Source organism: Rhodamnia argentea, chromosome 4, assembly GCF_020921035.1.
Source record: "Rhodamnia argentea isolate NSW1041297 chromosome 4, ASM2092103v1, whole genome shotgun sequence".
NCBI lineage: Eukaryota > Viridiplantae > Streptophyta > Magnoliopsida > Myrtales > Myrtaceae > Rhodamnia > Rhodamnia argentea.
The window spans coordinates 11,767,089-11,794,836 of NC_063153.1; the positions used below are offsets into that span (position 1 = coordinate 11,767,089).

The 27,748-nt window shown below is 40.6% G+C and overlaps 1 protein-coding gene across 1 annotated transcript in view; it reads left to right on the plus strand.

The window, feature by feature from the left end:
* The window catches only part of LOC115727986 (disease resistance protein L6-like), a 449,825-nt gene that overhangs the window by 396,538 nt on the left and 25,539 nt on the right, over window positions 1–27,748 (plus strand). The gene's annotated exons all lie outside the window — the stretch shown is intronic.

The following is a 27,748-nucleotide window of genomic DNA, read 5'->3' on the forward strand; positions in this document are numbered from 1 at the left end:
TTCAAGTAAGGAGTTTAACTATTTGTTTGACAAGAGATTCTCCCTTTTCAATTGTCCTAAAATTTGTAGAATAGAAGTCGTGTGAACTGATTTTGAATGGGTTTCATTCGAATGGCAAGTGGTTGTGCCGTTTCTCTGCTTTGGGTTACGTATTCATTTGCTTTTTCATACTTGAGTTCACGAGGTAATGTCCTGGATAAAGAGTAAACAAAAATATTCTCTACTTAGGCTGGGTTCTTTTATTTATGAACACCTAAACTTTTATACGGCAGCCTTCCTTGCATCTGCTGGCCTATGGACTACGAGCAAATGTAAACTATTATCCGTAACCCACTCATGTAACCGAAAACTACAGCTTGTTAGGTGCCTATCTTCCTTGTGTCTCCGTTTGCCTCGTGGTATTTGGTGTACGATATTGTCATTTATTTTTAATGTGACATCTATTACCATTTTAAATGTGCACGTCCATGCTCTTGTGATTTGTCTTTTCTACGTAATCTGATTAATTTCTTGACAAGACCGAATTCGATGGTATCATAATAATTCATTTCGGTCGGTCCATACATACACATGCTCTCGTGGATCCACAATGTATCTCCTTTACTAATTTTCCTTCGAAGTCGGACCAAGTAACTCTTTTTAAATTCGGTATTAACTATATGGGAGCTAACAAATCAGCCGTGCCCATCTTTCACCTGGAAGCATGTGATACTTCGGTTGCATCCGAAAAAGCGGCACCTCCCCGGTATTTCTAGCTTGTTGAGGAACTCTCATTTTCTTGAGACACTCACTATCTATGTATATCCTGTGTTAAAATATGTCTCGAGTTTTGAGCCCGAAGCGAAATTGTAAATATTCCGAATCAAATATTTGTGGACGATATCCGTGGAAATCTTTTTGTGGATATAAAATATGTGTGCAAGATTTGTAGAGGTCTGCCGTGGAGATATATTCCATGTTCGGTAGTCGAAGATTTCCTGCATTGTTAATTAAGGAAAGGAAATTAAAAAAAGGAAGAAGAGATAAGGTCAACAGATAACAACAAAAGACGAAGTGATGAGCTTTCCTTCTTGGACCGGTCAATTTGAATGTATTGGATATATATTCTGTTGTGGCAGCATACTTTTTGGGGCGTAGCTTTCTTGCATGAGTTTTGCAATTAGTGTCGGTAGTTGATCGGAGGGACTTATATACGAAGCATCCAGTTGCTCGTAAATTTCATCCGAAGAAATCGTAGAAGTTCTTGAAGTCTTGTTTCTAAGCGAGTGCTTGACATTGGGACTTCGTTTTGTTCGCGAAATTACATCAAGAATTCAAGTGTCGAAGCCGATTAAATCTTGAGGTTAGATTTGTGTTAATTCCTTTGCGAGATTAAGAGATTATTTCGTTAGGAATTGGAGGCTAAACACTGTGTGCGTTTTTGAATGTAATTGGGGCTGAGAAACACTAAGAGTGTTTGAGTGACTCGAGTGTGGTTTGTAATCTCCGTATATCGCTTGATCTATAGTGGAATTCGTTGCTGCTCTCCCCGTGGACGTAGGTCTCTATGACCGAACCACGTACATCTAGTGTCCGATTTATTTTCTTGTTCTGTCTATTTTATTGTTCAATCGCTTGGTTCCGCACAACATTTGGTATCAGAGCCGGGTTTGGCGAGTTGAAGCGAATCGATGGCGACGGAAGAAGTAAAAGTGAAAATCGACAAATTTGAGGGGAAGGACTTTGGTTTTCGGAAGATGCAGATTGAAGACTATCTATATCGGATGAAGCTGTACTTGCCCTTGTCCGGGGAGAAACCGGAGACGATGAAGCAAGGCGATTGGGAATTCTTGGATAGACGAGCGCTAGGTGTTATTCGACTAATGTTGGCTCGTAACGTCACGTTTAATATCGTCAAAGAGAAGACCACTACGGGTTTGATGAAAGCCTTGTCGGATATGTACGAGAAACCCTCTACGATCAACAAGGTCTATTTGATGCGACATCTGTTTAATTTGAAGATGAGCGAAGGTACGTCTGTTGCTAATCATATCAATGAATTCAATGTGATCGTTAGTCAATTGAGTTCAGTTGATATTGACTTTGAAGATGAGGTATATGCTTTGATTCTAATCCTCATTGCACGATAGTTGGAATACTATTATTCTTGCTGTTAGTAATTCCTCCGGATCAACAAGTTTGACTTTGATGGGATTCGAGATTTAATTCTGAGCGAGGACATCCGTAGAAGAGAATCGGGCGAATCTGTATCTCTTGCTTTAGTAGGTGAAAATAGAGGAAGAACCGGTACTCGTGCTAGCAGAAATAGTATGAATTCGAATAGACGCTTGATCCGATCCTAGGGCCCGGTGGTCTTTGTCTGTTGGACCTGTAGCAAGAGAGGGCATCTTAGAAGGAATTGCTTAAAGCTGAAAAACGAGAAAGGTAAGGAAATTAGAGTTGAATCTACGGATGATGTTGCAGCTATAGGCGATGATTTTGATGGTGTTGATAGGGTCTTGTCTGTCCATGAGAATTCGTCATTTGACGGATGGATTATGGATTCTGGTTGTTCTTTTCATGTTACACCAAACAGGAACTGGTTTGCTACTTATCGGTGCACGGATAGTAGTAAAGTACGGTTGAGGAACAATGGTGAATGCGATGTTGTGGGTGTTGGTGATGTTAAAATCGGGATGCATGATGGTATTGTGAGGACATTGACTAGAGTAAGATACATTCCCGAATTGAAAAAGAACTTAATTTCCTTGGGTGCCCTAGATTCGGTTGGATGCGGGTATTCTTCACAAGGTGGAGTTTTGAAGATTGTTCGAGGTGCCCTGGTGATAATGAAAGGAATCAAGTATGGTGGCATGTATGAACTTCAAGGTGAGACATTGACGGGTTTAGCTTTGGAGATATCAGCATTTGTTCGAGAGTCTAACGATTGCTCGAGGAAGACCTAGGTGACTGTGCCGAAGCACAAGTATGATGTTATTGTTAGGAGCACGCGGTCGAGAGCTTTGATTGAGACGGAGGCTGGTAAGTCGATCAAGCATGTGCGAACCGACAGTAGCATGGAGTTCTGCTCAAAGCTGGTAAATAAATTCTGCATGATAAAGGGCATAGTGAAACTTTGCACTAGTGCCGGTAGACCACGGCGGTTTGCGGAATTGATGAGCAAAACATTACTAGAGACAGCCGGTAAAATAATCTCTAGTGTTGGTATGGCTAGAAGAGTTCTAGCGGATGTGCTTAGTATGGTGAGCTACTCGGTGAACAGATCTCCATCGGCTGCGATCGGATATCGGACTCCCAAAGAAGTGTGGTCGGGTAACATTGCTGATTATTCTATTTTTAGAATGTTTGCTTGTTCGTGTTATTATTGAGTGAGTGATGGTAAGCTCGATGTGAGGGCAAGGTGCATATTCCATGGCTATGCACAAGGTAAGCGGGGTTATTAGTTGTGGTGCTCGAATATAAATTCACATGTTCGCAGCAGAAAAGTTACCTTTGACGAGTCTATAGTATTTCGGGCTAGGAGTGTTTGTGGCGGTGTTAATACGGATGCGGACGGTGTTCGGCTTGAGGTGGAGTTGCAACCGGAAACTCTTGAGGTAGTAGATACTAGCGTAGTAATCGACACAAATGGTACTTGTAGCGAGGTGGAGCCTATAGAGCCAACGGTTCTTGTAACTACTGATATTGATAAGGTACATGTTCGATCTCCCGACCGATATGGATACAACAGTGGTTTTGCTTTATCTGCGATTAAGGAGCTTGTGTTAGAATGTCCTTGTAAAGCGGTTAAAGGTGCATGTTCGGTTGGTGTTCTGATGAAGTCCACGATTACGGCGAAGTTCAAGCGCGACTTGAACTTGGATGATGTCTGTGGTGGTTGAGCCCATTAGGGCTGTTGGGAGAGTAGTAGCGATGGAGTTTGGATACTAGCGAAGCGAGTGGACTTGGCTCAAACGTCGAGCTAAGATGGAGATTGCTAAAATATGTCTCGAGTTTTGAGCCCGGAGCGAAATTGTAAATATTCCGAATCGAATATTTGTGGACGATATCCGTGGAAATCTTTTTGTGGATATAAAATATGTGTGCAAAATTTGTAGAGGTCTGCCGTGGAGATATATTCCATGTTCGGTAGTCGAAGATTTCCTGCATTGTTAATTAAGGAAAGGAAATTAAAAAACGGAAGAAGAGATAAGGTCAACAGATAACAACAAAAGATGAAGTGATGAGCTTTCCTTCTTGGACCGGTCAATTTGAATGTATTGGATAGATATTCTGTTGTGGCAACATACTTTTTGGGGCGTAGCTTTCTTGCATGAGTTTTGCAATTAGTGTCGGTAGTTGATCAGAGGGACTTATATACGAAGAATCCAGTTGCTCATAAATTTCATCCGAAGAAATCGTAGAAGTTCTTGAAATGCCGTTTCTAAGCGAGTGCTTGACATTGGGACTTCATTTTGTTCGCAGAATTACACCAAGAATTCAAGTGTCGAAGCCGATTAAATCTTGAGGTTAGATTTGTGTTAATTCCTTTGCGAGATTGAGGGATTATTTCGTTAGGAATTGAGGGCTAAACACTGTGTGCGTTTTTGAATGTAATTGGGGCTGAGAAACACTAAGAGTGTTTGAGTGACTCGAGTGTGATCTGTAATCTCCGTGTATCGCTTGATCTATAGTGGAATTCGTTGCTGCTCTCCCCGTGGACGTAGGTCTCTACGATCGAACCACGTACATATGGTGTCCGATTTATTTTCTTGTTCTGTCTATTTTATTGTTCGATCGCTTGGTTCCGCACAACATCCTGGAAGAGATGATGATGAATCCAAGGTGTGAATGGTTGAGCTGTAACATTTTATTGGCATATTGGAATTTGGAATTGATGGAGATGGAAGAGTTGCTTTAAATTTCTAGCTTGCCGAAGCAGGGTGGAAGCTTGCATTTGAGCTCAATGGCTTTAGTTACTGGCGTTCAGTGGATGGCACATTTCCCTACCTCGATCACCAACTTAAGCATGTTAAAATATATGGATATGTACTTGAGCCTGATGTCGTTGAGCCCATTGAATTTCTACTTAAGAGTGCACAGGTCCTGGAGAAAATGGAGATTTCTACCAAGAAGGCTCCACCGCGAACTTATGGCAAGTACATGTTTTCCAGTGACATTGATTGCCCATCAAAGAATTATTGTACATCGGATGCGCTACTAGAGTTTTCACAGAAGTTGTTAAGTTTCTCAAGGGCCTCAACTCGTGCAGTAATACATCTGGGTTAGATACTGGTATTGGAATTGCATTCACCCCTCTTTCGATCACCCTTTATATTTCTATGTCAGGCCTGTTTCGCATCTGATAAGACTAGACAAAAGTAATTGGTCTTTATATATTCACCCTTTTGCTTCAGGTCTACGGAACCCAACATCCACGACTCTGCACAGGTAGCTTGAGGAATATTTTGATAGTGGATGTTATTATTATTTTTCTTTTGTAAGTATGTTTCTCTTAACAGCCTTTCTTTTCAAATTCCCAGTATATGTTGCCCTCTATCTTCACGTTTCTCCTTGATATGTTTTCTTTTACCTTCATTCGAAGTTCTAGGGAAATGTCTATATATAGAAGACTTTCTTCATATAGGTTTTTCCACCAACTTTTGGTTGAGAGCTAGGTGCAAATGTTTTTTTTTGGGGGGCTTTTTAGGAAGCTAATTTAGCTCATCTTATTGAATTGGATTTTCGGCCTTTAAGTATGAATTATTAGAATTCTTGTGCAAATCGTAGGTTGATGGATGATGCGTGGAAATGAACATCTCTCTTTTCACTCGCATCTACTCAGGTACGCATTATGCAATACGGTTATGTGACGTCCTCCCTTATCATGATTGTTTCTTGTTTTCCTTATATTAGAGTAGAGGCATCCGTTAGTCATTCCTATATTCCAAAATCAAGATTATTGCCGCAAACAAAGAATTGAATGTTGTCCACTATCGTTACGGAAACAAGGGATTGAATAATAAACTAAACACAACAAGGATTTAAATCACGAATCATGTTAGAGCTTACTTTGTTGCTTATTTGACTCGTGAGAGTTCTTTTTCTTTTTGAACAATATGAATGATGTTAGAGCTCAATGGAAGACCTTCCATGAGAAAATTAGCCATATACCTGGACTTTAGGTAATTTGGTAATCGACCCCTTCTTCTATGAATGGGGTGAAATCAGTCCAGCTTGGTCGAAGTACATTTCTTAAATGTGTCAATGAAAGTTGAGACGAATGAAGAACTTATACTCCTATATAGTCATACAGATGAATATAAATTCCAAAGGAAACACAAATTTGAAAACTCGTGAAAAATAGGAGAAGACGACGATGTGCATACCCCTTAGACTTCTATTTATTCACTTGTGCCCTTATTATTAAGGCTCCATTTGTTTCTCGAAAAACAAGTAATTTAGAAAACATTTTTCTAAAGTGATCGCTTGTATTGCGTGAAATAATTAACTTCATAAAAAATGAAAGTGATGGCATCCGTGGAACGAGAAAGGAAAGTTGAGCCCTAGGTATATTGGGCCTTTCGAGATTGTGGAGCGGATTGGAAATCTGGCATGTCGTTTTGCTCTGCCGTCAAGATTGGCTCAAGTACATAAGGTATTCCACGTGTCAATGTAAAGAAAGTACGAACCGGACCTCGCTCATGTGCTGAGTTATGAAGAAATCGAGCTAGATGAGAGAGCTGTATACGTGGAACGTCTAGTTATGATCGTGGATAGGAAAGAGCAAGTGCTCCGGAGCAAAACGGTTAACTTGGCCAAGGTGGTTTGGCAATACCATGGGACTGAAGGAGCTACCCGAGAGAACGAGGAAGTTATGAAGAGTAGTTACCCGTATCTTTTTGAAGAGTCGTAATCGTACTGTAATTTCGGGAACGAAATTTCCTAAGGTGGGAGAGTTGTGACGCCCGAGAAATTCGAAGTATTTAATTTCCCTGAATTCAATAAAAAGGAAGAAATTGAATTTTAGCCGGTGTAAATTTTTGGATCGGAAGGACAAAAGTGACGAATTTTGGACGAGTCCCGAAATGTCGTTCGATTTCGATTGGATCTCGAAATCGTGGTCATCACGACTTAGGATTTTTAATCCTCGCGCCTAAACTTTTCCGGACCAAGCCTAGCCCGTGAAAATCCAAATTTTAGTCCCAATCGGTTGAGGCAAAAATCTAATCGGTCCCGATTTGTCAAATTACGGAACCGCCCTCGGATATTATACGTATATGACAAAAATCATTATTTTTGAAGAGACTTGTGGGCCCCACCTCAGTCCATTTAGCCCCCTCAGTCAACCAGTCAAAGCCCACGTGGTCTTCTCTCTCTCCTCCCCTCCCCTCTCTCTCCCGTTGCTCTCTCTCTCCCTTGCACTTGCGCGACCTCCTCCCCCCGAACCGAACACCCAAGCATCCTTCCTCGGCTATTTTGTGCGACCACCACAGCCCTCCGCCTTCAACCACCTCCGTCCCCCACCGTCCGTTGCTATCGCCACCTTTCCGGCCGCTGCAGACTCGTTGGACCGCCACTGAAGCCTCCCGACACCGCTGCCCTGTTTCGGATTCGGTGGGCTGCCCAAGCTGCTCCGGCTGCCCCGTGCCACTTCCGACCGCCACCAGCCACCACATCCACTTCCCCTCGACCCCCAGAGGCTGTCCTACCGCCGCGTGCCACCACGGAGCCGCCGATCCGCCCTAAAACAGTCCCGAAGTCTTGCTCGCCCTGTTTTCGCGTCGCTGGTTCCCGCCGCTGTTTTAGCCTCCTCCGCCGTGACCCACAGCCCACCGACCACCCTAAACGGTCATCCTCGACCTCTCACGGCTCCATGAAGTCGGCGAGAGCCGATCGCCACCTGTAGAGCTCGATTTGAGCCCGGAATCGCCCTCTCTCTGTTCGTCCGAAGTTGCCCTATTTCGTACCCGGTTACGCCCATCGGCGGTTCAGCCGCCTCCAGCAGTCCTCTGCCACCACCGGCGCCACCAGCTGCTTCCCTAGAGACCCCCGAGCGTGGCCCAACCTTTCCCCCGGCCTTCGGACGCTCGAAACCCCACAAAACAGCCCCCAAAGCCACCGATTTCCCCTGTTTTTCTCTGTACCGCCACTGTTCACCGCCGACCGCCGCCGCTTCGGCCACCGGCCGCCACCCTGTCGCGACCTAGAAAAATAAACACGTTAAATTCCAGGCTAATGGATTATCGGGTTAATTAATTAACTAACCTAACTCGGACTCTCCCAAGTCCATACCAAATCGCAACTTAAGGTTCAAACAATTAACATGCAATGTGATTTGAATTTGGAGTCGCCACTAATCATTTTCGGTAGGTTGATTAGAAACCTAAATAAAATAGCGGGAGAAAACTATCTTATTTCCGCGAACCGGAGATTTTGAATTCGGGGATTTGGTTACGTCAGATTTCTCTAACGCCCTTTCGGTACCATTTTCATGAAAAATATTTGATTTGGCAATTTTGATGGATTTTACTTGAAATTCAAAGATGCAATTTTTTTGGTTTTTTCTTCTTTTTTATGGGAATGTAAAACATGGAACTTTGTGCGATATACACAATGGATGATTTAGAAAGAAAGAAAACGCAGCCAATCACGAGTATTTACAAAAATAAATTAACACGTAATAATGCTAAATTTTGGAACACGTGGCATGTCTAAAATAAACAAACAAATGTTCAAACCAAACGATTACATTTTTGTAGATCGAAATGGAAAGGATTACCTTCTATTACACAAAATCTTACTCACATACACGTTATAGTTCCCTTCAAGATCTCGGAGTTGGAAGAACGCATTTGTCGTCGAAAATGGCAAGCAATGGCGTTGTTGGGTGGCGAGAGGCGAAATGTCGGGACTCGTCGAAGATGATGCTCGACTAAAACTCTTTTCTTCACTCTCGAATTTTCTCTTCTGATTTTGCTCAAGAACTCTCTTTTTCCTCTCTAAAAATTCTTCTCAAAAACTCTCTCAAAACTCTCTCAATTCTCTTCCACTCCCCCCTTCAAAAACTCTCTCAATTCTCAAGAGCTCTCTAAAATCTCTATCACAAAAATTCTTCTCCTCAATTCTCAAGAACTCTCCCCCTTTTATAGCCAAATTTCTCCACCCTTCATTCTTCATCTTCATTTCTTCACCTTCCATTTTCATCTTCCCTTCTTCATCTTCATTTCTTCACCTTCCATTTTCATCTTCCCTTCTTCATCTTCATTTCTTCACCTTCCATTTTCATCTTCCCTTCATCACCTTCCCTTCATCATCTTCCCTTCTTCATCTTCCCTTCTTCATCTTCTTTTGGTATTTGCAATACAGTCCCTGAAGTTCCAAGTATTTGCAATGCGGTCCCCGAAATTTTAAGTATTTGCAATACGAGTCCACGAAGTTTCAAATCTTCTCGGTGTATTTTTCCATCCCGTGCCTAGTCTAGACGCATGCTAAATTAAGTGTTACGCTTGCCCAATTATATGCCAATGCAATGTACGCTAAAAATAAATATGTGAGATGATTTTTATTTAGATTAGTCAAAATTTAGGCGTCAATGTTTGCCCCTTTTTGAGTGGAGGCTCGTAGAGGTTCCGCTCAAAGATAAAATTGAACCCTAAATTTTGACGGTGCAAATGATGAATGAACTTTTTTGCGGGAGTTTTAATCCCATTTTTTATGTAATGAAGTGATGCATGATATGCAAGACCGTAAAAAACATGTGTCATAATTTCCCTTTTTCATGTTAGAGAAACCCGCACATGGATCGCATACGAGAATACCTGTTTTACCAAATTTCTCGTAAGCTAATGGTTCTCTTAATTTCCAAGCTTCTTTTTGCGGATGCAAGGATTTTAAGGTATCGGTGCCTTATACGTTACCGGAGGCTTCTTTCGGGTGCGAGACAGCGCAAGATATGTGTGTTGTTTGAGATCACAAGAGCTACGTCGTTGTGAGTCGAAAGAAGTGGAACCAAGTTCACAAGAGCTACGTCGTTGTGAGTTGATTAAATGTTGAAATCGCCGGTGCATATGTCTTCACGATTCGACAAAGGGGAAACAAAATCATAAGAGTTACGTCATTATGATTTGGTTTGGATCAAAACCATGGGTGCTTATGTCTTCATGATTTGATAAAGGAGCCGAAAATCATAAGAGCTATGTCATTATGAGCCGACTAAAGGTCAAGATCACCAGTGCATACGTCTTCGTGATTCGAGACCGAAATCATAAGAGCTACGTCGTTATGATTTGATAAGATGTCAAGATCGCCGGTGCATATGTCTTCACGACCTAACGTAAGAGGCATATTGCACGAATTGAACAATATTTGATAGGAGCACCATCGAATGGAATCGATAAGTACAAAAGGGGCATATTGCTCGAATTGAATCATAACAACTATCATCGGAAGAGTTGTTAATTTGAAAAGGGGTTCGGAAAACTTACGGGTTCTCCAAACGATCAATCAAGGAACGAAACAGTTGCTCGTATTGTACACGGTAGGCATTTGCCAGCAAAACTTGCTCATTCAATAATCCTTGGATGAATTTCGAGACCTTGGGAGGGAACTCGAACATCGGGAATGTATTACCTATTATAGAATGTCGGAGGTAACACACACAAACATATTCAACCATGAGTATAATGCAATCACTCATACTATGGTTCATGCATAACCATTATGTCAAGTTTGCATTACCAATTTTGTCCGGGGAGGTTCTCACATTACGAATACCTCGAATGTGAAAGTTGAATGGGGGACTTCGGTCCGAAAGGGCTTTCTCTCACTCTCGAGAAAAGCTATTTATCCTGTCTCATAGGATTCAAGAGAAATCACTCAATCTTTCCATCATCGCATTCGATAAGAATCCAAGTAATCTCGCAATTGATACGACCGAGCCGATCGGGAGGTCTTGATTAGGACCGTAATGAGGGCTAGGTCAAAGGTTTACAAAGGGGACTCTAGTTGAGTCAAGGCTGCTGAAATGAATTTCTTCATCATCTGCTCCCGATTTACAAGTCAAGAGCCCCGCAAAAATGAGAGAGAAATAATTTTGCTCGAACTTCTTCGAGTGATGCTTAAAATCATTTAACTCTTCGTTAACTCAAGTGCCCTAATCGGAAGAGACTTTGGAGGGTTATAACGTAGGCTAGGATTGGGGACCGAGGAACGAAAATGCTCGTTTTGGCTCGGAAATTAAATGAGAAAGGGCTTGACGTTGGTGATCATCGCCGACTAGTCACCGATCTTGGTTTTTTGGAAATGTCTTCAGAAAGAATTGAATGAGGGATGGTAGTTTTCTACTGAAAATTACACTTTGCAAACCGACTTCTTGGGGAGTCTTCTTCACAACAAGTGTCTGTCAAGGATTTGCAAGAGACACAATGCAAACATGTACATGGAATTTACAACTTAACATGCAAAAATGTACATTCAAAATTCAGAAGTACTTTACAAATGAATGTGCATTGGCCTTACTTTTGGTAGGCACTTTGCTTTTCCTATGCTTGAAATTGTCATATGAGATCGGCCTTTGCTTTTCTTACTCCCGACTCTCATTTTTCTTCTTTTTTTTTTCTTCTTTTTTTCGAGAAGAGATTTCTTTTCCTTTTTCTTTGAGAGCTCTTCGACATCTCTTTATTTTGCTTTTTTTTATTTTTTTTTATTTTATTTTATTTCGAGAGCGGGCCCTTCTCCTTTAAGCTGAGTTTGCCTCTCCTTTTTTCTTACAATCCCATGATTTTGAACCGGGAATTACAACAAACATAATGATCATTCGGGAATTCTCTGTCGACCCGACCATCTCCAATTCTAATCCTTGGGAAAATGCTATCTTCGTCTTTGGAATGAGCAAATGATCACCAACGGGGGTTTAAGAAATGAATTTGCAGGCTCAAGTGGGCTATGCAAAGAATGAAGTGTATAGAATAGAGAAGTGAATGCTCTTCATCATCCTAAGGCACTTGAATTAAAATTCGAGTATAAATGCAAAGAAACACCCGAAGATTAATGTTAGTCCGAGCAAGAAAATTTCTAACCATTTACCTCGTGTTGCCGTTGGAATTAACTCGTCTGGACCCCGATGTGGGGTGGTTCTTGACAGGGGTAAAGAAATGAAACCACCGCTCAAAAGGGGTAATCAATGGATCACCTGTAGTGTTTAGGATAGAGAACTGAATGCCTCTGTCATTTCGGCTATCGTACCTTTCGCGAGAAAACTCTTTACCTCGGGGAATGCGGAATTTAGCCATCGTTCAACTCTCCTGAAAAAATGGGACGTGTTTGGGAAAGGATTGCCTTTCATCATCCTGCCCTGCCCCATTCCATACATTCGATGTATCTTATGTAATTCATGTTCCTTATTCAGAGTTGGTAAATTAAACATGAGGAACAGTTATGCATAAACTGTGCAATGTATGAGTATTTTCGAGCATATAAAATGCAGCAACTTTTTATCTTGGTGGATAGAATTTGCAAGCACATAAGAAACTTCTTAAGGGCGTGGATCGTGAGTTGCCCCTGCTCATGCAAATGAGTTGCAAAACTTCATTATCCGGTTCAAGACATGAGATTGTCAAAGGCTCCAAGAATTTCTCATTTCATTAATTTTTCGGGGAGAATGGATACTTTCCTATCTGAAAAGGCGGTGACCCCTGTAAAAATCAAAAGGGAAAGCATCAATGTACGTTCTCATGTTCTAAACGAGTTGAAACGATCTTGCTTTACCCTTGTACGTATTCCTTGTGAACTTTGAATTGAAAAGATCAACTCATCTTGATCGGATTGTATGTCTGGGATGTTATCTCTCCGGTTTTGTAACCATATGGGCTGAGCTTCAATTGGCATTGAACTGCGAAGCAAAAAGGTTTTTATTAATCTTTGTACATTGATGCCAAATCCCGGGATCGAACCCGGGACGCTTCGGACCACTATCATTCCCCCAACCACTAGGCTGTGGTGATGTCGGCGTCCACGGTTGGTTCGCTTTTTGCTATATTGTTCTCAAAACAGTTGGCAATCCCCCGTCGAGAATAAAAAAAAAAAAGCATAATTTAGAGTTTGAAATGAGCGAGAGCCAATTGGGACGATACGGAGTTACCCATCTTTGAGTCCGCTTGGTGCATTACTCGTATTCTCCCAAGTAAGGCTATTCGGAATCTCTCTTTACGGGCGTTCAGGGGCGTCGTCCACAAATTGATTTGCTACAGGCCTAGCTTAGTAAGGAACTTACGCATTTGACAAGAGAGGAGAAAATTCGTCCTTTAACTCTAGGCAAACTCTAGACAGTTAGAAAGTAAAAAATATCCCACGTAGGGGAACTATACATGGAATTAAAGGAGTATTCATGCGAGATTGGTTCCACCTCTTTTGCTGGCCATTCCAATGATCGATCGATTTTGTCTTGGATCATACACCAACGATTGTTGTTTGAGGATCCATAATCACTTGCTTCGGATCACAACTGCGGAGGTCCTTCGGCTCCGAACCGGCTTATCAAGGTGGTGAGCTCATCATCAAAGTAATCTTCTGATTTTTCGAGCAATTGATACTCGAATTGGGCGGTGTTACTCGCTAACACCGCGCGACGGATTTCCCACTTTGTTTTCGCCGTGAGCGATCTGACTCCTTGAGCTTGAGCTTCCGCCGTTGCTCGGGAACTTGTAGGGATGATCAAGCGGTCTCTTGCTAGAACCACCAGCGGAAGGTTGGTATGGCCTGTATTCTTGATTGGGAAGTGGCCGGGTACCTTTTGCTTGGTAGGTTTTCCCGGTATTGATCTTCCGATCAACTATGGTCCGGTCGCATGCTTATTCATTCTTGCCTGGTACATCCGGACGTGCTGAACCGGGTTGGAAGTCCCATCATACTTCTCGAAGTTGGGCATCTTGAACTTTTACGGCACAATGACCTTTGAAAAGACAGACAGGTCGACTTGGGGTATGTTGTGAGTCCCCTCAACCTCTCGAATCCTCTGTTCCATTTGGGCCAACAGCTTGGCCGCATCACCATTCAATCCGGGGGTCACGGGGCTGGCTTGAGGGATTGGGACTACGGGTGGCGTGCTCGAGTTCATGCCTGTGATGATCATATCTTCTAGCGGCATTATCTGATAGGGAGCAGCTTCCGGGGCTTTACCGAAGTTGTCCGTAGGAGGAACTAGAGCAGGAAGCGGCGGGCTGGCGACGGATGATTGAAGTTTGGCGGTGAAGGCGGCCATCATTTCTTCCATCTTTCGGGACATCATCCCTTCAAAGCGCTCGATCAAGGAGCCAAGTTTCTCGTCTAGGGCAGCACTAACGGCGGCGTTAATGTCGGCCATCCTCTTCGCGACCGATCGAGTAATATGTGGAGGATCCGTGATAAATTACCTGTACACAGTAACAAACCCAAAATTAGTACGGGGAGTAAGAATAGCGAGCCGGCCCATGGCATCCCTCTAGACTCAAATGAACAAAGTGATTATGACCAAAGGATTGAAACATGTAATTTTCAGTTTGTCCGCTTTTACGAAAAAATTCGTATTAATTCGCACGTTGATCAAAACATGTCCAAATTTTACGAGCTTATACTTGAGAAGATGATGAACAACTTTTATGTTGGCCAATCGGACTAGAAATGCGCGGATCAAATCAGTTTAATGTGTCTTTCCAAAAAAAATCACGTTCAGAAAACTGTTATAACCGCATGTTGTTGAAAAAACGAAGGGCCATCTTAAATTATGAATTTAATTCTGAAATTTTGCAAGATATTAGTTGAAACATAGGTATACAACTTTCGTGTTTGGCACTTACTCAAAGCTCGATCGTAGAATTTAGTAAAAATCGTACAACAGGAATAAGCCAAATCGGAATTGAGGACAACTGATGAAATTGTAAAAGCTACGGAAGCAAAGTGCGAAATTGGAAATAAGACAATGAAACTTCTAAACAATCAACCTAAACCATGGACCGGCCCAAAATAAAAATGAGATAACGGGGTACAAGAGACAAGAAATTACCTCTCATACGAAGAAAATGCCAATCACAAAGACATGCGCATGAATCGTGAGTTTAAATCTTATTCTATCTATCCAAAAGGCTTTTGCAAAGTGAAATGATGAACGAAACGACATGTCGCAGCCTCGCACAGAGTCATCATGACTAGTTGCAACCTCGCGTACAATAGTCATGACTAGTTGGGTCCAATCACTTCGGCTTGGTTCGGTCGACAAGGGCAATTCTCATGCATCGTAGCCTCACGTGTATGAGAACGACCCTTGAGCCATTTTTTGGAAAAATTTTCGGGATCCGGATGGGATAACCTTTAGCGAAACCTTACCACCAAGGTTAAAGAACCATCTAAATACCATCTTAAAATTATTAGTGTGACCCGGGTTCGGTCACGGGTTGTGTGCGATGTAGTGCAAATACGATAAATCATGCACAACAATTAAAAGCAAACACCGCTTCAATGATTCAAAAGTTAAATCATAATTCCAATTCACCAAGCTCGCAAAACAAAGGGTTAGCCGATCACTCCTCCCCTTATAACTCCCAATCTGCAAAAACATTTAACACCTAAGAATGAGAATTCAACCAAAGTTTACCAAATCAAGTGATTTCTTTTTCATGAAATTATATGGCCTAAGTCCTCTTTACGATTCCCCACGTGAGTCGCCTAAGTGTCGCGACCTAGAAAAATAAACACGTTAAATTCCAGGCTAATGGATTATCGGGTTAATTAATTAACTAACCTAACTCGGACTCTCCCAAGTCCATACCAAATCGCAACTTAAGGTTCAAACAATTAACATGCAATGTGATTTGAATTTGGAGTCGCCACTAATCATTTTCGGTAGGTTGATTAGAAACCTAAATAAAATAGCGGGAGAAAACTATCTTATTTCCGCGAACCGGAGATTTTGAATTCGGGGATTTGGTTACGTCAGATTTCTCTAACGCCCTTTCGGTACCATTTTCATGAAAAATATTTGATTTGGCAATTTTGATGGATTTTACTTGAAATTCAAAGATGCAATTTTTTTGGTTTTTTCTTCTTTTTTATGGGAATGTAAAACATGGAACTTTGTGCGATATACACAATGGATGATTTAGAAAGAAAGAAAACGCAGCCAATCACGAGTATTTACAAAAATAAATTAACACGTAATAATGCTAAATTTTGGAACACGTGGCATGTCTAAAATAAACAAACAAATGTTCAAACCAAACGATTACATTTTTGTAGATCGAAATGGAAAGGATTACCTTCTATTACACAAAATCTTACTCACATACACGTTATAGTTCCCTTCAAGATCTCGGAGTTGGAAGAACGCGGCTGTCGTCGAAAATGGCAAGCAATGGCGTTGTTGGGTGGCGAGAGGCGAAATGTCGGGACTCGTCGAAGATGATGCTCGACTAAAACTCTTTTCTTCACTCTCGAATTTTCTCTTCTGATTTTGCTCAAGAACTCTCTTTTTCCTCTCTAAAAATTCTTCTCAAAAACTCTCTCAAAACTCTCTCAATTCTCTTCCACTCCCCCCTTCAAAAACTCTCTCAATTCTCAAGAGCTCTCTAAAATCTCTATCACAAAAATTCTTCTCCTCAATTCTCAAGAACTCTCCCCCTTTTATAGCCAAATTTCTCCACCCTTCATTCTTCATCTTCATTTCTTCACCTTCCATTTTCATCTTCCCTTCTTCATCTTCATTTCTTCACCTTCCATTTTCATCTTCCCTTCTTCATCTTCATTTCTTCACCTTCCATTTTCATCTTCCCTTCATCACCTTCCCTTCATCATCTTCCCTTCTTCATCTTCCCTTCTTCATCTTCTTTTGGTATTTGCAATACGGTCCCCGAAATTCCAAGTATTTGCAATGCAGTCCCCGAAATTTTAAGTATTTGCAATACGAGTCCACGAAGTTTCAAATCTTCTCGGTGTATTTTTCCATCCCGTGCCTAGTCTAGACGCATGCTAAATTAAGTGTTCTGCTTGCCCAATTATATGCCAATGCAATGTACGCTAAAAATAAATATGTGAGATGATTTTTATTTAGATTAGTCAAAATTTAGGCGTCAACACACCCTCGAGCCACGTGCCGCTATCCCGAGGTGTTGCCAAGTCTTGAGACCGTTTGTGACCAAATTGAAGCCCGGAGCTTAAGTGGATCGGGCCGCAAGTCGTCGTCATCGTCGAGCCGGGCCGAGTTCATGTCGCCGCCGCCCGATTTGAGATCGCCCGAGCTAGTTAAATTTGTGAGTTAGCCCCTTACTCTTGGTTAGGACGCTAATTGCATTCGAATTAGTTTAATTAGATTATTAGGTGTTTAGGTAGTTTGATTAGGGCCGGTTTAGGTTAAAAACTTGGCTCGGGTTCAATGGCCCTAATGGATTAAGCTAGTCTGGATAGCTAGGGTTCTGTGAATTATTAAATTTAATTGATTGATGGTGATTGGTTGATTGCGAGTGAGCGATAGGTCAAAGACGAGTGTACAATTGGAAATGGAAACTGGAATTAATAATCGATTGGTTGCAATTAACTAATTGATTTATTGAATTGTTGAATGTGAATGCCGGATTTGGTTGTTGATTGCCGTGGGGGTTCGATTAGAGATTAATCACCCCAAATTGCTCAAGTTGCAGTCAATTGAACTGTGCATTCATATGACCACGTGTGGGATCAAATTGCATGTTTTATCACGAAAACTGCTTTGGGCCAAGTATTTGAACATGCATGTATGAGCACTCAACCTAATTCAAAGAAATGAACCGGTTGGTTGTGGGATGTGCTTGAGTGGTCATTTGATGGGTGTAAACCGTGCCGGTCATACGGGATCTTGATAGGTCCGTACCGTGCTAGATGTACGGCACAAGACTTGTCAGAAGCACGTCAATTCGTGCCCGTGCCAGTCATACAGATCACACGAATTGTCGGATGCCGGTCGCGGCTTGTGACGGACCGACGCTCCTTTTTGGAATGCCTGTCTGCTATGCCGTGCCGGTTGCACGGGATACATAGCTTTCGGTCGCCGTCGCCGGAAGTAAGGGACGATGCACGGTCCCGCCGATAAACACTGCTAGTTGTAGTGTTGGAACCACACCGGTCGTGTGCGCCAACCACGCCCGTCGCGCGGGTTCTTGTTTAATAAATGGACTACGTGTGGTGTCCTGTGCATGCAAGTGTTGTGATGCTTTGCAATGTGTTGAATTGGTTTTGTTGGTTGATTGTTAAGTCAAGTCCGCATTGCATTATGTGTGGCCTGGAGGGTAAGCTTGCATGTGGTTGAAATATCTGCTATGTGTTGATATGGCTACTTATTAGGGTGTACGAGCGAATCAACGTCCTAACCGGGCTTAGGCGTTGGTTCACCGAGATTAATTTCTCACCCCGTTGTGGTTAACAATTTTCAGGCAATGATGGAGGCTGTGGACATTAAACCCGGAGGATTATGGTAGGATTTTTGGGAGTAGACGAGAGATTAACCTTACCCGACCCTGTGTCTTCTTGAGGTCTTAGTGAGCCACCCCGAAGAATGGGGTTGTATATATTTACTATAGCTTAGTAGGGTTAAGATTTATCTACTCTGGTTGTTTAATGAAATTTTCTTTTGTGAATTGAGTGTGATGATTTTTCCCTCTTGTACTATCCCGCCGATATTGTTTGTCCGGGAGAATTGTACGTTCCGCATGCGCGGTATTTTCGTAGGTCGATAGCTTACCCGAGACACTATCTTTCATGACCCGAGGCGAGTAAGGTAGGGATGTCGCGAGCTCGAAAGTCGGGGCGTGACATTATCATTTTGCCTAGAGAAGGCCGCCATTTTTAATTTATGATGTCACGCTTTTGATTACATAATATATATAAAAGGTTAGAAGTTTCTTATTAAAATGGCTTATGAACACATAATTCACTCGGTCGTTTTTGTGAAAGAGTTTGAGGAAAACTTTACTTCAAAGTTGAAAATTAAAATTCAATTTAATTATCAAGCAGATTTTGACCTTGTGGGCGATTTTTCAAAATAAATTTGTAGGTTTCTAAAGTTAAAAATATCGCTTACTTGTACTTTCTTTTGAGCTTTTCACATTTTAATATGAATTATAGAGGTTGAAAATTTATTTACGCATGCTGCACTTTCAAACTCGCATCAGATTTTTCTATAGAAAATTTTTAAGCATATTTTATAGTTTTGATCCACTTACTATAAGATTGAATTTAAAATCAATGTTAATTACTTTCTTCATAGCAAGAGTTGAATAGCACGAACTTTTTTATTTTTCTTTTGTCTGTTTATCCTTGTTAATATTTGGATATGATCCAAATATAAACATGTTTGACATTTGATCACGCTTTTAACAAATTAACATTTTGCGTATTTTGACCAATTTTACCTTTCCATTTTAATCAAGATCAACCAAATAATTAAATTGAATTTTATTTTTGACTTTGAAATATAATTTCACTCACACTAGACAGAAAAAAAATTAATTGTGTGTTCATAAGATGTCATAAATACAAATTTCTTGTGAATGAAAATATGAGACCAATGTTAAAATTGACAGCATTCTTTAGGTAAAATGATAATACGATACAGTAAATTGATATCTTGATGCGTGTAATAGAGTATTTGTATTGTGTAATTAATGAGAGAAATTTTTAAATAAATGCAGTTTTCTAGATCAGCCTGATAAAAAAAAAAAGAAACAATAAATTGGAGAGAGATGAGGGTATTTTGATAAGTTAACTAGAAAAAAATGAATATTTTAGCCAAACTGGGAGTGAAAACAGCGTCACCCTAAATTCATTGACCAAGTCACCAGCCCCAAAAACACAGTATGACACGATTAATTCATTTATCGGCGAAAATAAATGTAGTTTTGTTGGCTTCTCTTATATATTATATATATATGTGTGTGTGTGGCTCGTGGATTACTGTTGCTAATGAAAAATCATTATACATGAGTGAGTATAGTAAATATACTAAATTGGAATTTGATACTGAAAAAATGATAGGTTCCCGGTGGATCTCGCAACACCAGATGAAAGACTTGATCGTTGCTGGTCGCTGCTGCCTTCATTTGTCGTCCTTGCATCCTTCACGTGATGTTTGTACTCGTTTGTGGAATTTGGGGTTTGTCTTTTATCATTTCGTACAAAGTGGACTTGTCGGTCATTCCGACTTTTCCACAGCGAATGAATTATTGTGTGGCCCATTTCTCCATTATTTGGTACCTCCTCCACTTTTATGCCGGGCTATTGTCAATGGCAGAGCAGATAACTCATGAATTCATAATGCTTAAGGGCGTAACTCGACTGATGTCAAAATAATAAATGATTGTATCAATCAAATTGATAATTTTTCTTTTCATCAAAACAAAATTTCATTCATTTATCATAATCGAACATGAGAGGAACATAGAAAGCTTCCAAGCAAAGCAACTCTCAAAAGAGCTACAAAAGAAAACAAAATCCAGAAAACAAAAGAGCACAACTTACAGCTATAAATACGCTCTCATCCCAGAAGATCAGATCCTTCATAGCATCAAAGAATAATCAGCGCCCATCATCGGAACCATTATTAATTGGCACATGCTGAAATCTTCTCTTCCAGGACAGTGGCTTGCAGTGCACAACTAGGCTCGTCGTCGACAACAACTTGTTGAACCCCTTTAAGAAACTCTCAGATCTAGAATGAGATGTTCTCACAGAGCTTCTGTTGAGCCTCAAGGAAGTCATAGAACCACATCCCAGGCATTATGTTGGTTGAACTGATGACGATGTTCTCACAAAATTTTCAGCTGCAAGCAGATTTATTCACAATGACAAGCAAAGAAAAGCAACAACAACGAGCAAAAGAAAACACCAAATAAGGCGAAAAAAAACTCCCAGATTAGATCAGGAGAGGCAAAAAAAAAAAAAAGAAGAAGAAGAAGAAATCAAGGCCTAGAAAAGAAAATCATAGCAAAACAGGCTCTCAATTTCAGAAATTAGTGTTGCCGACAGAGAGATTATGGTTTTTTTCTAATTGGTTTGCACTTATGGTGTTTTCCTAATTAGTTTGCTCTTACCAAATTAATACCTTAAAAGATCGATTGTTGAATGATAAAGCCGTGAAGAACTGATTCGAAAATTTACTCCCTGTTTTTATCGTGCATGGACGTGTACGAATCACATGTCTGTGTCGGTATTGCTTCGTACCACTCGTCGAGGAGAGCGGGGACCACAAAAACGCACGAAAGACGAGGTGGACCCCCGGAAGTAAATGTACAAAGAGGGGCTTCCTAAGTCATGCATGTCACTCACGTTGCATTGCTTGACCTTGACTTGAATCACACCGGGACCCACGGCCATTTAAATGTCTTATAAACTAAATTTTTGTGTTGCATTTAAGAAAATATTTTGTCAATGTTTGCAATAGGAATGTTGCACAAATCGACACTAATTTGAATATCTGTTCGATTCCTATAAAATGTCTAGGTTCATGTGATATGGTTATCTTGAAAAAAAAAATCAAAATACAAAAAACACGATAAAATTCAAATTTCCTTCTTCATTTCCATTTCAATATTCGACTATATTTTTTTTTCTTCATATTTTAATTAACTTCTGGACCTAAGCACGTCCTAAAACTGCAGTATTCCAGGGCCTCCCCAGTGGAAGACAATATCTTGGGGTGGGATGAGGAGGGTGAGCTCCTAGTGCTGATCGGTCACTGGCCTCTCGACGACTGCCAGTCGCCTTGCCCTGGCGCTGGAGTCTCACGATTTGAGACTTAAAACACCTCAAACCAGTAGGTAACCCACACAGGGTATTCAACCACCCGGCTTACAGGTTCCTCCTGGTTTAATAGAACTCAGCCAATAAATCACTAATATGTTACCGGGTAGTTAAAAGTAACTCACCTTTTCTTTTTGGGGGGTCAGGGTTAAAAGTAACTTACTCGACTATCTAGTTACATTGATGGATGGTAACAATTGAGTAAGTGACGCTTTTTATTAACCACATGGGATTTTGTAATATCCAAAATGTTGGTATAAGCCTAATTTGAAGCTGTTGGATATAAATCACAAACTTGTTCTGTAGTTTTAGCTCGACCACGAAGTGATCAAACTTCCACAAAACAAATTTTTCAAGATGGATTGACGGTGAATGTGTGTTTTAAAGGCGTGCTAGCTTTTGAGAGCAAAGTATGACGTAGAAAATGTTACTTCAACCAAAATGAAAGGGAAACTAAATTACATGAAAAATAAAGTGCGAATATTGAAATTGAAGGAAATCGAAAGGCGAGTTCTGGAATCAAAGGAAAATTAGAGAGATGACGACTGAAATTAAGATTAAAACGCAAGCACAGTAAACGAAATCGCTAAATAACTTTGCTGAAATTGAAATATCCTCAAAGTTACAAACACATTGATCCTAAATTGCAAACATTGAAATATAAGCTACACCATTGCACCATGCATACGAAGAATAACGAACTCTAAAACTAGAAATGAAATTGAAGGACGTTGGTTTCATAATAGAAAATGCTTCGGAATAAATTTTCTCTGTGTTCCTTTTATATATACTCCTGGGATTTTGTTCGGGCATTAATGCAATTCATGTGTATTGACACCTAAATTTTGGCTACCCTTTTAGTCATTAATTGCATTTTAAAATCAGGGACTAACCTTAGTCCCTATCAAAAATATTAAATCATTCTTAGTAGAATTTTCAGATAAGATAGTTTAGTTTTTGTGTTCATACATTGCATATTGCATTTAAATGGACCGGCGATGGAAACAGACCTGAAATTGACGCACAGACGGGCCAAAATCCCTCAAAGAAATTCAACCAGCAAAGGGAGTAAATTACAAGGTCTCGGGGCCTACTTTAGGCTTAATTCAGCCCGTTAAATTTCAATTAGGAAAAAAAGGCATTTTAATTAAAAACTTAATTAATCAAGAAAATGCCTAATTAAGCCCGCGAAAGAGCAAACGAGCCCCTAAAGAGAAGAAGGAACTTTGGCCAGTCGCTGGCCAAATTCTTCAAAGAGCAAAAGGCTCAATTCAATACAATTTGGCCCTTCAATGACTCAATTCAAATAATAATTCGATCCCGGGCCAATTCTCCGAATATTGCAAACCTGAGGTCCCTAATCTAAACGACGTCGTCTATACAAACAACGGTATGCCTTAGGGTTTAGGAGGACATTCTTATTCAGAAATTTCAGAAAGAATAATGTAAGGAGAGAGAGAGAGAGAGAGAGAGAGAACCAATTTAAGTATTTTTGTAAAAAATTTACCAATTTAGGGCACGTGTGCCTTTATTACATGCGCACAAAGCCTTATGCGCCTCCACCTTAATCTTTTTTTGACTTTCTTTTTTTTTCCACACATTTTATGTTTTTTTACTTTTTTTTCTTTTTATATTTATAATGACGTTTATTTATAACGTATATATTTATACAACTCGAACGACCACGACGACACGACGACAACTCATAGGCACGGCGGCTGCACGGGAGTCCTTGGGCGGTGGGTCGGCGGAGGGCAGCGTGGCACGGCGGCGTTGTTGGAGGTTGCGAGTCCACGGATCTCGGATCGACACGGCCCATGGCCGGAAGGACCACGAGTGATTCCGGCTAGGTGGCAACCACGAGGGTGGACGACGGGTCGGCGGTTGGCTCGAGCGATTGAACGGAGGGGCGAGATGGCACCGCAGTAGAGTGGCAACAAGAGCTTTATGCGGCTACAAAAAGAAAAAGAAAGTAAAAAAAAAATTAAGGTGTTATGCACCTGGATGGCGCACAAGGCTTGTGCGCCTCCCATAAAGGCACGGCGACAATAGAAATATTAGTGTATCATCTTGCAATTTATTTAAGTCTTTGATTATTAGGCATTTCAATAATATTTGTGCACCCGTACAATCACCTCACATGTTAGGACTTTAGATTAAAATTAACCCAAGCTGCCTGCATCAATTTTTTCATAAAAGTGAAAAGGTACCGAAAGAGCATTAATAGAAATATCGGTGTAATCAAGTCCCCGAATTCATTAATCTCTGATTCGTAAAAATAAAGTATTTCTCCCGATACTTTATTTAGGTGTTTAATCAACCTACACTAAATCGATTAGTTGTGACTTCGAGCTTAAATCATTTGCATGTTAAAAATCAAATCTTAAGTTACAATTGGGTATGGACTTGGGAGAGCTCGAACTAGGTTAATTAACTTAGTAATTCATTATCATGACTAAAAATTTAGGTCGCGACAATTTGATCCCCTCTCTATATACTCCAGATTTTCGCGATTTAAGTAATCCTCAAGGCAATCATTTGTCCTGCAATAGACCGCCCTTTCCATGATGATTTAATATAAGAGTTAATACCATGTAAAATCCCAAACTAGTACACATGTGATAAATTTACCCAAAATTATGTTTTTGACCACAAAAAACTCTAAATTGATACATTTGTGACAAATTTACTTTAAAGCGATACACCTCTGATATATTTATCCTCCATTAGTTTTGAAAGGAAGCAAAGACAAGCATGAACCTGAAACACGTATGTTATCCCCAATTTTACGCTCTTGGCCAACATTCAGGGAACTGCCTTTTAGCTTCCAAGCTCAATCTTGAAGCTCAACCTTCAAGGCACCAGAAATTTCTAATTCACAGGTTCCACCAAGGTAGCAAGTGAAGAGCATACTGAATCACATCGTACTATCAAATTAACAAAAGGATTCTAAAAGCTTAGGAACCATGCTTGGATGAGAAGAGAGGAGGAGAATTTAGAAACTCATCATATGAAAACTTCATACTGATATTAAAAGGGAGGCTTCATCTGTCTAATTACATGATTCGAAGGGCCTTACATACGCAAAGGGGAACATATCTGGACAAAACAAAAACATTGGATGCGCAAATCCACTGACACTATTGGACAAATTGGACAATAATGATACATAACATGACTGGACAACTTTTTTACCACTAAGGGGTCAATTATTGCAAGCACACATATGGCCGACAAGGCCGATAATCCTTACAACTTATAATTGAACCCTTCTTCAGTGTTGTCTTCTAAACTGTCTGGGCCATTTTTTCCCTTTTATAAGCACGCAAAAACCATTCTTGTTCGTACTTATCTATCTTTTCTTCTAGGTCTGGCTGGATACTCCAATAATTGAAGCAATGGGAGCTAGATGGAATATTTTGGGAGCTAAATGCATAGGGGTCTTGAGAAAGTGGCCCTCCCCAAGGGTCCTGGGTTTCCATGTCCATTGAGGAACTTGGCTGGTTCCGATGAAAGATCTCTAAGGCTTCGCGAGTTTTATCATACATATGAACCTGGTCCCATGAGACATATGTTGCATCGAATGGCCATATCTCTGGAGGGATAGTGCGATTTTCCTAAGTTTTAGTCATAATTATAGCAGAAAACTGAAGCTCAAACTAGTGGTTCAGGATTATATACTCATCTTCGGATGCCATGAAATATCACAAGATTATGCGAAGATATATGCCAAGAAAAACACAAAAATTTGTTACATGTTCCACCTACCCGGAATTTGGAACCTAGAATCTATCCATTGGAACATGTTCCCCCAATTTTTGGAACATGAAACCTACCCCGCATACCTTGAACCTGGAATCGGACCGGTTCTCTACCGGCCTCGATTTCGATTTCAAGTTCTACCCCGAAACTATGCTTACCCTTAAAAGCAACAACGATTACTACAATAGCTAGCAGATACGACATCTTGTCTACACAGCTCATTCTTATGAGCAAATCAAACAAGGCAACGTGTCGAATGTCCTCGAGCCACAAATGAAGGCTGAACGCACCCCATATGACAGTTTCCCATAGACATGCCATATTACAGACATCTATGTACACAAATACACATTTTTGCTTGTTGTGGTTGGCTTCAAGACGGTATATCTATCTAATCCAGTACAAAAATAAAAAATAAAGTGCAATGTCGAATCATGACTGAATTCCTTTACCCATGTATCACTTATTGTAATACAAGTGTTCTCGGACCTGAGCGTGTGGGGATATAGTATGTGAATTTGGAACTCTGCTGATGTAGGGCGCGAATGATAATAATTCTATTTCTAGAATCAATTTCTGATTAGATATAGATTTTTCTGAATGAATTTCTGAGTAGGTAAACGTGTTTAATGACAACACAAAATTTTATTTTCGGAATAGAAGTTTGTTTGATAACATCATAAATTTTATAGGGTTACTTAGCGAATGGCGGAATGACGAATGGAGGGCCAGTCGATGGAGGGAATGACGAATGGCAAATAGGGAAATGGCGATCGATGCATGGCAGGTCGGCGACCGATGATCAATAGAATGGCAAATGGCGGCTAGTGGATGGAGGGCCGGCGACACAGCGAGACCGGCCGGTCGACAAAGCTGAGAATGACGACTAAGGGCCAATGGACTAGCGTTAGGCAGAATAGCAAATGGAGAACTGATGAATTGCAAATGGGGGAACAACAATCGGCCAACAGGGGAACGGCGATCGGCGAGCCGACGATGGGTAGACGGTAGGCCGGTGACCGGCAGAACAGCTAATGGCGGCCAGCGGAGGGAAGGTAGATGGACTAGCGATCGGCATACCGTGGAACAACAACCGAGGGCCAGCGGATGGCATACGAGGGAACGATGACTGGCAAACGGTAGAACAACAAATGGTGACTGGTGGATAGGCAATTGTGGACAGCGAGGCGGCAACTAGCAGATGGGTGAAAGGTGGACCGCAGATGTCAGAGAGAGAGAGAGAGAGAGAGAGAGAGAGAGAGAGAGAGAGAGAGAGAGAGAGTGAGTGAGTGTGTGAGCGATGAAAAAAATTCTTATTTCTTATTTCTGTTCTAGATCTGGAAAAGCTGAAATAGTTGGAATTCTTATTTCTATTCCAGACTTATTTCTGAAACAATTTTTTTTTTCAAATGAAATTGCGTTACCAAACGGTTTTCTATTCCAAACCTATTCCAAAAACAAGTTATGAATAGAAATAGAAAAACAGAATAGTTATCACTCACGCGTTTAAATGCAACGTCACAATATTTTGTATCTCATCAACTAATTATGAAATTTAGAAGTATCTACTAAAGCCACCAATGGAGTTCTTCAAAATGAATTTTCTTATGATAATTTCAGACGCTGTACAGCTTCTATCATCGGTTTTTGGTTCGAGTTCTGCAAAATCTGTCCAAAATTTTATCTTTTTACTATTTAATCTAGTTTAAGGAAACTTTTGTGAACAAAAATAATAAAAAATGTCACGTGGAAAAGAGATAATAATTAGAAAATCACTTCAGCATTTTTTGTTAGGCAAATTAATGGAGTAAATGAAATGACTTGATTATACCAATTTGACAAGTTTTAGGACTTGATTATACATTTTGAAATTTTTAGGAATTAGTTATATTTTTATGACAAATTCTAGGACTTCTATTGCACGTGTCTCAAAATTTTTACATATCCAAACAAAAATTGTAGGCCCGGTCCCATTATTTCTGATGAGGCGTTCCATGCGAATGGATAAGATTTTCTATATCCGATAGATATTTGTGATGTCTATCTAGGCAACACACCAATCAAAAGTTGGTGAGAGAAAAATATGACTACCATGGACTTCACACTCAATCTGGGGGCTTAATTTGCTGAGTATTCTAAACATTTCACCGGCTGGTCAATTGAGTCCCAAGTGTTGTAATTTTAACTACTAGAGTCTTAGCGCATACAA